Raw genomic sequence first — 11844 nt, 5'->3', positions numbered from 1 at the left:
TGCCCCGACGACACTTTTTTCCTTTATCTTGTGTTATGCCTACTAAACAAAAAATGTCGATATTTTAATTGCATAATATGTTGAGCAAAATATTTACGTTCCGAATGAATATAAGAACGAAAACCGTTCTTGAGATTACTGCAACATTGCTAATAACAAAAGGTTAACTTCCTTGACTCGGAAACGTTTTTTAACAATAATAACTGTGCCTAGATATCTTGGACTGTCTTGTTTTCTTGGGTACTTAGCTATGACGTGTGCCAGCTAATTATATCATCATGGTACTTTCCCAGCAAACACAAAAACGTTTTAAAAACGTTTTAAATAAGTTATATTTTGGCTTTTGGTTTAGGTAAAAACGTTTTAATAACATTAAAATGTCGGGTTATATAAAGGTCATGATAACGTTTTAAAACGTTTTGTATGAAAACACACTACAACAATATTTTTAAATGTTTTCAAAAAATGTTATTGTAAACTATTTTTTTTTTTTTTTTTGCCAAATATTGTGTCAATACTTAAATAACATTATGTTAAAATATTTGAACCCAGTAAACACAGAAATGTTCTTAAAATGTTTTTTTCAAAACCTTTTAATAACATTTAAATGTCGGGTTATATAAAGGTCATGAAAACGTTTTTAAAACGTTATTGAAAATATTTTGGGCAAACATTTTTCGCAAAATATTTGTTCAACCCCAAAATAACATTCTGTCTAGAATGTTTTGTATCAAGTTTTCAAGAATGTTTTTGGAATGTTATTAAAACGTTTTTATACCCTTTATATAACCCGACATTTAAACGTTTTCTGTAAAACGTTTTTGTTTGCTGAGCAGTAGATTATCAAAAAATGTTTTTTAAGGTTATGAAAACGTTTTATACTCTTAATATACCCTTTATATAACCCGACATTTAAACGTTTTCTGACAACCTTTTATAAGCTTTTGCGAATGATGTCGAAAACGTTTTGTGTTTGCTGGGTTCCCACCAGTCACAAGATCAGAAACACGTGATGTGCGGACTTACCCCGAGGGCGGACACTCCCCGGTCTTCCCTATAGCATCGCAGAAAAAGACGTCATTGAGCAGTATTTCTTATTCCCATGCCGTTGCCCCTGGACCCCACCAGGGGCCCTAAGGCGGACCCCTAGACCCCACCCGTTTAGGGCTTTGCGCTACGCGCTCGCAGTTTTTTGCTTTTCTTTTCTCCGTTCGGGACCAGATGAATCGGCGTTCATTTTTTTTTTGCGCAAAACAACTTCTACTAACCAATTAAGGGTCGTGGGCAGTTCTTTTTACAGTAAACTTCATGTGATTCGATATTTAAACGTTTTCTATTCACCCGTTAGACATAGACGAACAAAACTGTATTTACTGGGTTTTAATAGCACTTAATTTGATTTTCTGTCAACTTGAACTTGACCTTAAATTGGGTATTAATCTAATCACAATTTTAAATGCCGGTTAATAAATGTCAAATTGAATATAAGTACACGTTGTATTGTACAATACTGCTGGGTTCGTGTATGTTTTTCCTGATTTGATTGAAGCTAGGGAATGCGTCAAACCAACCCTTTTTTTAATTTAATTTAATTCAATACTCGCTATTCACAATAAGGGCGCCGCCAGCGGTTTGCGATGTAATCGTGATGTATCATGGGCAAAGGTCGACATCCAAGTCCGCGCAATACGAATATTACCATGCTATTACATAGGAACACGTGATAATATATTTTTTGAGTTTGTCAAAATAAAGGTGTTACACGCGAATCGATACTCAATAATACTTAATAATGTGATTTGAAATGTGCACAATTAATTTTTATATTGTATATTGTATATTGTATATTTTATTAGAAATCACATAGCAGCCAACGGCTGAATTGCATGACATTTACATTAAAAATAGCATTATGAAAAATACATACATTTATAATTAAAAAACTCAAACATTAAAAAACATACAAATAAATAAGAACACATTATAATTGCACTTGACTGGATTTGGAACAATATCAAAAAATGACTGGCAATAAAAGCAAATTACATTGCTTTTAGGATGTTGGTGAGAAATGGTAGGGGACTGTATTGAAATCTGTTGGTCCTAGACCTAAAAGAGTCAAATTTTGGTTGTCTTCTAAGAGTCATGTGGGAGTGATACTTACTAGGTGGAAACCAGTGTGAGAACCTCACAGACGTGCTTGCTTTCAGGGCAAATTCCTTGCAGATGTTTTGTCTCCTCTCAGACAACGAATGAAGTTCAAGGGTAGCTAAGGAATCTGCATAGGTAGTATACTTTCTACCAAGGATGTATTTGCAAACACGTCTCTGAATTTTCTCAAGCTGGGCCACCTGATTATGAGTAATTTCTCGGATCACTTTATTTCTGAGCTTATTTCTAGCATACTTGTTTCCATCAGCAAAAGCCCTCTGTCTCAGACCAATGAGGGCCTTAACACGATCCGTCATCCAAGGTTTGTCACGAGAGTGTAACTTGACAGTCTTGGATGGAAGGAATGTGTCAATGCCCCCATTAGAATGTGATAGAAGGCATTTTCCTTGGATTGTACATCATTTATGTCATACACTTCAGTCCAGGTCTGGTTCTGAATCCACAGACCGAAAGCTCTGAGATTAGAGTCCTTAATTGGTTGGATTGTCCTGGACTGTATAGTATTGATAGGTTTAGACTGAATGGGAAACCAGCTGACACAGTTGTGGTCGCTTCGACCAATGGGAGATCTAACACTCGGGCGCTTGTACAACTCCGAAAAGTCAGAAATGATCAGATCTAAAATAGCACCCTCTCTTGTTGGTAAATCGACAACTTGTGTAAGCTTGTTTCCCAGACACATAATGACTTTATATTTGTTCTATTAAAGTCTCCTTTTCTCTATCGATTTGCGTGTAATACTAAAAAATATTGTCACGTGTTCCTATGTAATAGCATGGTAATATTCGTATTGCCCGGACTTGGATGTCGACCTTTTCCCATGATACATCACGATTACATCGCAAACCGCTGGCGGCGCCCTTATTGTGAATAGCCAGAATTCAATTCAATTCAATTCAATTCAATTCAATTCAATTCAATTTATTTTTCAGGGAAATATGAAGGGTGTATTATCTTTTATGTACAGGGAAAGAAAAATCACACATTGCACACTAGCAAAATTAAAGATAAAATTACAATGGAAACAAACATGGATAGGCCGATTTACTAGAGAAAAATTTCCAGACATACCTGTCTAGCTAGGTATCGAACCCTAGCCGTCTCGATTACGGTGCAAGCGCTCTAGCCACTGAGACACACATACTGTCCCTAACAAACAGGACTCAAGTCTAGTACTTTTATATAGTACTTTTATATAGATATGAGCATTATATGATGGTAAATACCCCAGCAAACACAAAACGTTTTCGACATCAAAAGGTTATAAAAGGTTGTCAGAAATGTCGGGTTATATAAAGGGTATATGAAGAGTATAAAACGTTTTCATAACCTTAAAAAAACATTTTTGATACAGCTATGGCACGATTTAGGGTCAAAGTAAAAAGGTGAGGTTTTTGGTAAGGATTTATGAAGAAAACATTGAACAGGTAAGGAAAATTGGTAAGGTTTTATTTTCTTACCTCGATATTTTTACAGGTAAGGAAAACTAGCTGGTAACATTTATTTTCTTACCTCAAATTATTTTGACAAATACGCCCCCTATTGGCTATAAAGTGACAGGTAAGAAAAATTGGTAAGGATTTATTTCCTTATCTCCAAAAATTAGCTGGTAAGGACTTTTTCCTTACCCCGAAGAAAATAAGCTTCTGTATATAATGGGTGACTTTAATATAAACCTGTTAAATAATGACGTTCATGAATCAACTGGCCGAATTTGTAGATATTTTGTCTTCATATTCCTTGTATCCGAGTATCATCAAGCCAACTAGGATTACACGTAAGTCAGCAACTCTTATTGGTAGAATATTTACCAACAATTATGCTAAGCAATCCTCTGGTATCCTAATGTATCATACAACAATTTTATAGATAAATTCCAAGAAGTGTTTGAAGAATGTATCCAAAAAAAGTGCTTAAAAACATAACGCTAAAAACAAGACGCCAAAGGCATCTTGGATAACCTACTAATTGTTGAAATGTATACGCAGGAAGAACAGATTGTATAAAAGAAATCTATGCAAAAACCTACTAAAACTAACGTATTAAGGTGTATCGAAACAGATTAAACTCCTTATTAAGGAGAGCAAAACAAAACTACTGCAGTTCTCAACTGGATAAAGAATGATACAACATGAGGAATACCTGGAAAATTCTGAACTCAATACTCAGATGTCCAAAAAAGGTACAATGTCAGAAGTTTGTAATTAACAATAAGACCTATACTGAGCCTAAAGAAATTGCAAACAATTTTAATGAGTTTTTGCCAGCATTGGTCCAACATTAGCTGGAACAATCAAACATCAAGGTAAAGATTTTAACCAGTACCTAGCTAATAGTTGTAACTCTACATGTTTTTTCCAACCAACAGATGAAAATGAAATCTTGAAAATCATCAAAAAACTGGGTATCAGAAAAGCCCGGGTCATGACCTTGTAAAATCTGACTTAGTAAAATTGGTTGCAGCTGAGATTGTGTATCCGTTGAAATTAATATTCAATAAGTCACTCTCAGATGGAATTGTACCAGATACCTTAAAAAAAGCAAATATCAACATATATGGCGGTATTGGATTTTATTATTTATTAAAAATGCTATTGATGATAATATGTACACTGCTGGTATTTTTATGGATTTATCGAAAGCTTTTGATACCATCAACCATGAAATTTTATTACACAAACTATATCATTATGGCTTTCGTGGTGTATCTCATAAATGGTTTGAAAACTACCTGTCACAGTGCTCAATCATCCTATGAAAATGTACTTTGTGGAGTGCCACAAGGGTCTATCCTTGGTCCTCTTCTTTTTTATATATATGAATGATATGTAACACATCAACACTTTTATCATTTATACTGTTTGCTGATGACTCTGATAGTAATATACAAAAATTATGTGATACTATGAATGGAGAGTTAAAAAGAGGTTGTAAATTGGTTCAAATGTAACAAACTGTCTTTAAAGACAAATCTTATGTTCTTTGGAACACCTCATCAGACCAATGATATTACCAATGCTTATCAAATATAATATTGATGGATGTAAGTTGACACGTGTATATGATGCAAAATTTCTTGGTATTACTCTAGATCATGACCTCACATGGAGGTCGCATATAATTAGTATATGTAAGACGTGCTGTAAGAATATTGGTGTACTAAACAAACTCAAACCTTTCTTACCAAAACCCGACATGTACCAGTTGTTCTGTACCCTTATCTTACCATTCTTAACTTACGGTATAATATTGTGGGGCAATGCCAATAAAATATTTTGGAAAGAATTGTAAAGAATTGTAAAGCATCAAAAAAAAGAGCTGTAAGGGTCATCTCTAACAGCTCCTATTTGTGTCATACAAAGCCATTGTTTGCAAAATTTAATATTCTTGATGTGTATCAACTTTATAATAAGGAATTGGGTCTATTTATGTACAAATACCACAGGTGTCTATTACCAAGATCTTTTGATAATATTTTCATCAATATGAAGTCTATCCACAATTATGATACAAGAGGTAAAAATGATTATCGGGCTGAGGTCCATCGACTGAATAATGTTTTGTCACTTGGCTCTAGGCTGTGGAATAGCTTACCAAAGGAGGTCAAAGAATCAAATTGCATCTCCAAATTCAAAACTGGTATTATTATAATCATTTTAGTGATCACCTTTAAAAGGTGATCACTAACTCTTGATTATCGCATACATGTAATATTTCTGTTTATATTCTATTGTACAAGTTACTGAAGTTGTTGTTTATAAACACTTTAAAAAGTTAAGCGTGTGCTGCGTAAATAGCTTAGCGATATTTCTTGCGTGTACATATGCGCCACTTTGATCGCGCGCATAAAATAATATACACGCACCTAGTGATTCTAAACTGACGCACAACACGCTGAAATTCAAAGTGGCGCTGACTGGAGGTAGTGAGGTAGAGTTGGGCGTTGTTACAGGACGAAAGTTAAATAAGACTACGTTAAATGTTTAGAATGCCTAGAATGCCTGTTATTATAATCAAAGATCATCTAGCTTGCGTCTGACCATATCTGTCAATCAAGGTTGAACACAGTTTATTTACGAGTGTTGTGATGATTGATATACAAACCATATTAAAATTTGCCAATTGGAAATGTATGAATGAACTGTGCGCCGTACGCGTTGTTAGCTCCGAATTTGCAACATCACGGTAGTCGCGCTCGTCAAAGGTTTGCTGCACTATAATGGGGAACATGTTCAGTAATGGGAAACTATCTTTCCCGAAGGCAACACGTCAGCAATGCCTAGAAAAGTTGTTTTTACTTTGTAAAATTGCTTTTATATACATGAATGTTTATAAGTGTAGCTTGTTACTCTGTTGATGTGCTGGAAGAAATCAAATCAGATCAAATCAAATAGCAGCAATTGACCCCCAATAAACAAATAAAAATTCCTTTAAAAAGGAACAGGGCGAACAAATGAGGAAGTGTCAAGATAAAGGTGTAGTTATTTTATTGTTTGAACTGTTTCTATAATTCGCATCGATCATAATGAGTATGTTTTACGTACCTCAAATGACAAGGACTACGGTACTTAGCCTATGATCTTGCAATGAGACTGTACTCAGTGTATGGACAGTGTAGCCTATTTGTCTAATCATTTTGGCTATTTAATTCTGACCATTGTGATTAAAGCAGGCTTTCAGATTGGTGAGCTATTGTGTACCAAGTGATAAGACCGGGCACGTATAATAAAAATACACTGGATAATTCATGACAGCCTATTTACTGGCAAAAGGTGGGCCAAATAAATCTTAGTTGATTCTTGAACACAATTTAAGGGATGTGCCTATAGGAATAAAGACCAAACAAACATATTCTTGTTTATGCCGTAATATTGTAGTCTTTCAACCCTTTCACAACTTCAGCTGTGCAACTTACAAAAATTCCCGCTGAAAAGTGGTTCTTTTAATTTTAGAAAATAAATGAAAAATCGCTCTGGACTTTTAGTACTGATTATACTGTAGACGATCACAGACTATTTTGTACTGATCATACTATAGACTATTGTGACGTCATTGCCAGACAGTTTGTCTGTATTATGGCTATTGTTCCTTGTCTGGAAATATGTTCGGGCTTTATGTTATGTTCAGGGGCCGTGTTTTTAAAACTCCCGCCTCATCACAATAAGGCATAGGACAGTGTACTGATCGCATTGAGTTCAGTCAAGCATATATTCCAGACCAATTCCTTTTCGCCTCATTAAATATGTGTCACATTAGGTCAGGGACGCTATTTATAATGGTTCGAATCCTTTTATTTGAGGTCAATAGATAAAAGAGAGGCATTGAATTGAATCAACACAGGTGTTGCTCTAGATCTGATCATCAAATCTCCCATAGCAGATTTCACACAGGAGGCGGCTCTTGCTCATTCATAGCGCTCAAAATTCCATATTGTAATAATATTGGTGATGATGTTACAATCTTAGCAGCGGATAGGTGGGCGCCGTGTGTTCGGCTGCAACCGGCCTAGTTGATTCATAGCGCTATATAAATCTAACATGAATTTAATTTTGTATATATATTTTCAGGGCCGGATTTACCTTTTTTGGGGCCCTGGGCCAGGCCAAAATTCGGAGGCCCCCAAACTCACCGTGGAGAAGGCATGTGCAATCAAGTGACCAAGTTTTGGTTTACAAATAAGGAGGGGCCTACAACAAGATGGGTTTTACTAAGACATTTGCGCAAGAAGCGCGAGAAACATTTCGATTTCAGACAATTTTAGCCCAAAATGAAGGTGAATTTTGTTATAATTATAAAAGGCCAGTGGGCGCGAAGCGTAAAATTTGTAATGTTAGCATATTTTGGTGCAAAATATGGTGTATTCAGGCTAAAAAGAAACATGCACATGCCAAATTGGGGCCCCTAGATTTCGGGGGCCCTGGGCCCTGGGCCCTGATCCATCTGACCCAATGGTAAATCCGGCCCTGCATATTTTATAAATATTTTTTGTTAACATAATCTAATGTGGTGCTTAGGACTACTACATGTGGAACCGATGCGAAAGGCAGGGTCTGCAAAATAATGATCAGTGCATGATGGCTGTAGAGATTTAGCTTCATCATGTCCATGTTCAGTGTAATCAAATGAAATACTAGGCCTATATACAGTCACCTACCTGGACAACCGATTCTTTTGTTCTGCAAGGCTCACTCAGTCATTTAATGAGGCAATACAAACGATCGAATTTGGTGTTGAAATGAGCTAAATTTTGAGTTGCACCTTTTCAATGTAAAATTAATTTTCTCGGCCAAATAAAAAGCAATCATTTTAATTTTTTCAGTAAATGTCAAGTCAAATTGTAGCGCTTGATACTGTATTTTTTTTCAAATCCTAGTGTTAAACTTAGGCGTGAAATTCAGTCATTTCGTGTAAGATTTTCGATTTTGATAGGCTTAAACTCTGCCCGCGAGCCTTTTTTTGGATCAACCTTTTAGCTTTTCAAAGTAATATAGTTCGCTAATGAAGGATTTTTCCCAACTTTCTAACGCACATCACCGTGAGCGATATATCATAGTTTTGTCAAATTTCCGTTTCATTTCACCACTTTTTACTCCCGCCTGCAAAATTTTTCAAAATCAACGCGTGAAGGCTGATACTAGCATTGCCATTGTGGATCGATATCCCTGGGTTTAATAGGAATACCGGCATGGGTACAGTGTTGCCAGAACTTCGGCAACGAAATTCCCAGGCCTAATAGCGCTCCAACTGATCACAGCGCGTAGCTGGGATTTTTTCCAAGGGGGGCAATTAAAGCCTGTATGGGCGGTGGCCCAAATCCACCAAATTTCCCTGCACTTGGGGGAGAGGGCGGGGGCCCAAATAGACAATTTTGCCAGGCTTATTGAATATAATCGTATGGTATTGCATATCGTATGGATTCTCCATCTCTCTGCCCCTCTTCTCCCTCTCTTCCCCTCTCTCTCCCTCTCTTTTTCTTCTTTTGCCCTCCTTTTCCTCTTTTTTCCTTGCACTAGGGGGCGGGGGCCCAAATAGGCAAATTTTGCCAGGGGGCAATTGCCCCCCTGCCCCCGGCAGCTAGTACGCCACTGACTGATCATGTTTACAGCACGATGAGGATCTTTCATCACGTGAGTGATTAAGTATTTGATTTGATCATCGGACCAATGTGTTGAAATTTGCTTCTCCTCAAAACAACTTTTGCCCGACAATCTTACATGCAATTGGGCAATATTTTAACAAAACTTTCTTTTACAAAACATAATATTACGCTGTATGTTTTATGATCAAACAAACTGTTTGGAACACACTTCCAAATAACCTTCGTAACGCTCCCAGACTTTCGTTATTTAAACGCCAGCTTAAAACCAATCTTTATAAATTGATTGTTTTTATGTCTGTTTGTAAATTTCGTGCTTTACGCGCTTTGAGTTCCTCATCAGAGATTGTGCCTTATAAGAACCATTCATTATCATTATTAACTTAAACAGGTTTTTGTTTTTTAACAAAAACCTGTTCAAGCAATTATTTAATGAAGCAGCTAAAACAATACCAGGTTAAACATGGACGTTTATAAAAACCTATTAAATAACCTTAAGGGAAAAAACATGTGTGGCAACAATAAGCCTTGCATTGGAAGTCATGGTTAAAGTGTGTTGACTACCACCCCTAAGTTTACCTACATACACCCCCACTACCCACCTCACACACCTCTGCACCCACCCCACCCCATAGGCCTACATGTACATGATGTTACATAATAATATATAGCATAGCTATACATTTAGGTATACGCCTACATGTCAAATTAAAAACAAACCCGAACACAAGTCTGAAGGGTGTAATGAAAATGGCAACCCGCGATGGGGGGCAGGGAGGTAGGTCATATAAAATTCACCTGGAGATAGGAGGGACAGAAGATTAAAATCCCGTATAATAACATGCTAATTTTTCTAGGTTTGGACCGTGGATTTTCCCATGGACCTCAAGCGTGCGTCTCTTTTAAGAGAAAAATACGGACTAACCTAGGTAAACATACAAACAGACAGACAAAATGGTTTTCATAATCATGGAATCCATATAAATTGAAATTGCAGGCTATCACGGGAGCAAATTTTTTAAATTCTCCTCATTTACCAGAAAACCCAGTTGGGGATTTGGGCTACTAAATCGCTGGTCGGGCAATATTTGCTTTTCAATGGAAAATTGCCCTGGATGACAACAATGAAAACATCGACTATTTCTGCTGGTTGCTCACGAGATAAAAAGTACTGAGTTTGACATTTTCGGAGCACGAAGGGAAAAAGGTAAAATAAAAACGGAAATTCTGACAAAATTATAATATATAGACCCACACGATGTGCGTTACAGAGGTGGAAATATCTTTCTTTAGCAAACTATATTAGTTTGATACGCTAAAAAACCAATTCCGTAAAAAGCTCGCAGGCGAACTCAAGCCCTATAAAAATCAAAAGTATCACACTAAAAGACACAATTTGATGCTTAATTTTAATACCAGGATTTAAAAAAAAAATATATATCCAAGCACCAAGTTTTTAACTGACATTACTGAAGAAAAAAAACATTGCTTTATATTTGACCGAGACAATTAATTTCATAAAAAGGTGTATCTCTGAATTGTGCTGATTTTAACATGTATCGATCGACTTTTAGCGCGACTAAGCATTTCTAAAGAATCAGTTGTCCAGGTAGGTGACTGTATAGCTGGATATCATAAAATCGTGGAAAATGGTATCGCCTATTGCAAACCACCAAATCTGTCGTAGGTTTGAATTGCCAATATAAAAAACACATCTACGACTTGGTTTGAAATAAGGCGAGCCTGACGCCATTATCAGTTTTGGGAATATAGCACACCGTTCGGTGTGCAAACTTGTGCTAAAATGTAATTAAATAACTAAAATCGGATTACTGGAATAATACCAAACAGCAACGGACATTGAGTAAGGACTACGTGAGAAGTTTGGGGTAAGTAAAACATTTCCTTGTTATAAAAAACAGCCAAAAAGCTGTCCAAAATTGCACAAGGCGATATATCTCGAAACTAAATTTTGAGAGGGCCTACGCTGATTCTTTTAATTCTAGTTTAAAATCTATCCGTCACCTGCAGTCTGATATGGTTCTAAAAAACCCGATACTGTTAAAAATATCGGTATTTATGCAAGCGACATTTCTATCGTGTAAAATGCATTGAAAATTGTCGGCTAAAGAGTGCATAAATAAAAATCGCGAACAGTAATATCAACAATAACTATCTACATTCCAAGCGGCAACGCTTTTCAAAAACATACAACCTTTTTTCGGGCAATCTCTGAAACCGAAATATGCAATTCTAGGCCATCTGTAAAAAAGTGCGTGAGCGTTTGTGACTATGAACTTGGGTCACCGAAACAAATGTTTATATTGGTGTCAGGCCTTTCAAATTGATACAATAATTAGCCCCCCCCTAATAATGGCTTTCATTTTAACCGTTTGTTAAACTGCGATTTTTACTTTTTTAGAAATCAAAGAACGTATCAATAAACTTTTTGTAGATCGCTTAAAAATGGCCCCATCCCTTAAGCAGGAACCTTGAGGCAGAATTTGAATACATATTATCCTGTAACGTTTACTTAGCCTAACAGTCAATGAACTTTCATTGTTAGCATAATAAGT

Source organism: Amphiura filiformis, chromosome 2, assembly GCF_039555335.1.
Source record: "Amphiura filiformis chromosome 2, Afil_fr2py, whole genome shotgun sequence".
Taxonomy (NCBI): domain Eukaryota; kingdom Metazoa; phylum Echinodermata; class Ophiuroidea; order Amphilepidida; family Amphiuridae; genus Amphiura; species Amphiura filiformis.
Note: the sequence above shows the minus strand (reverse complement) of the source record.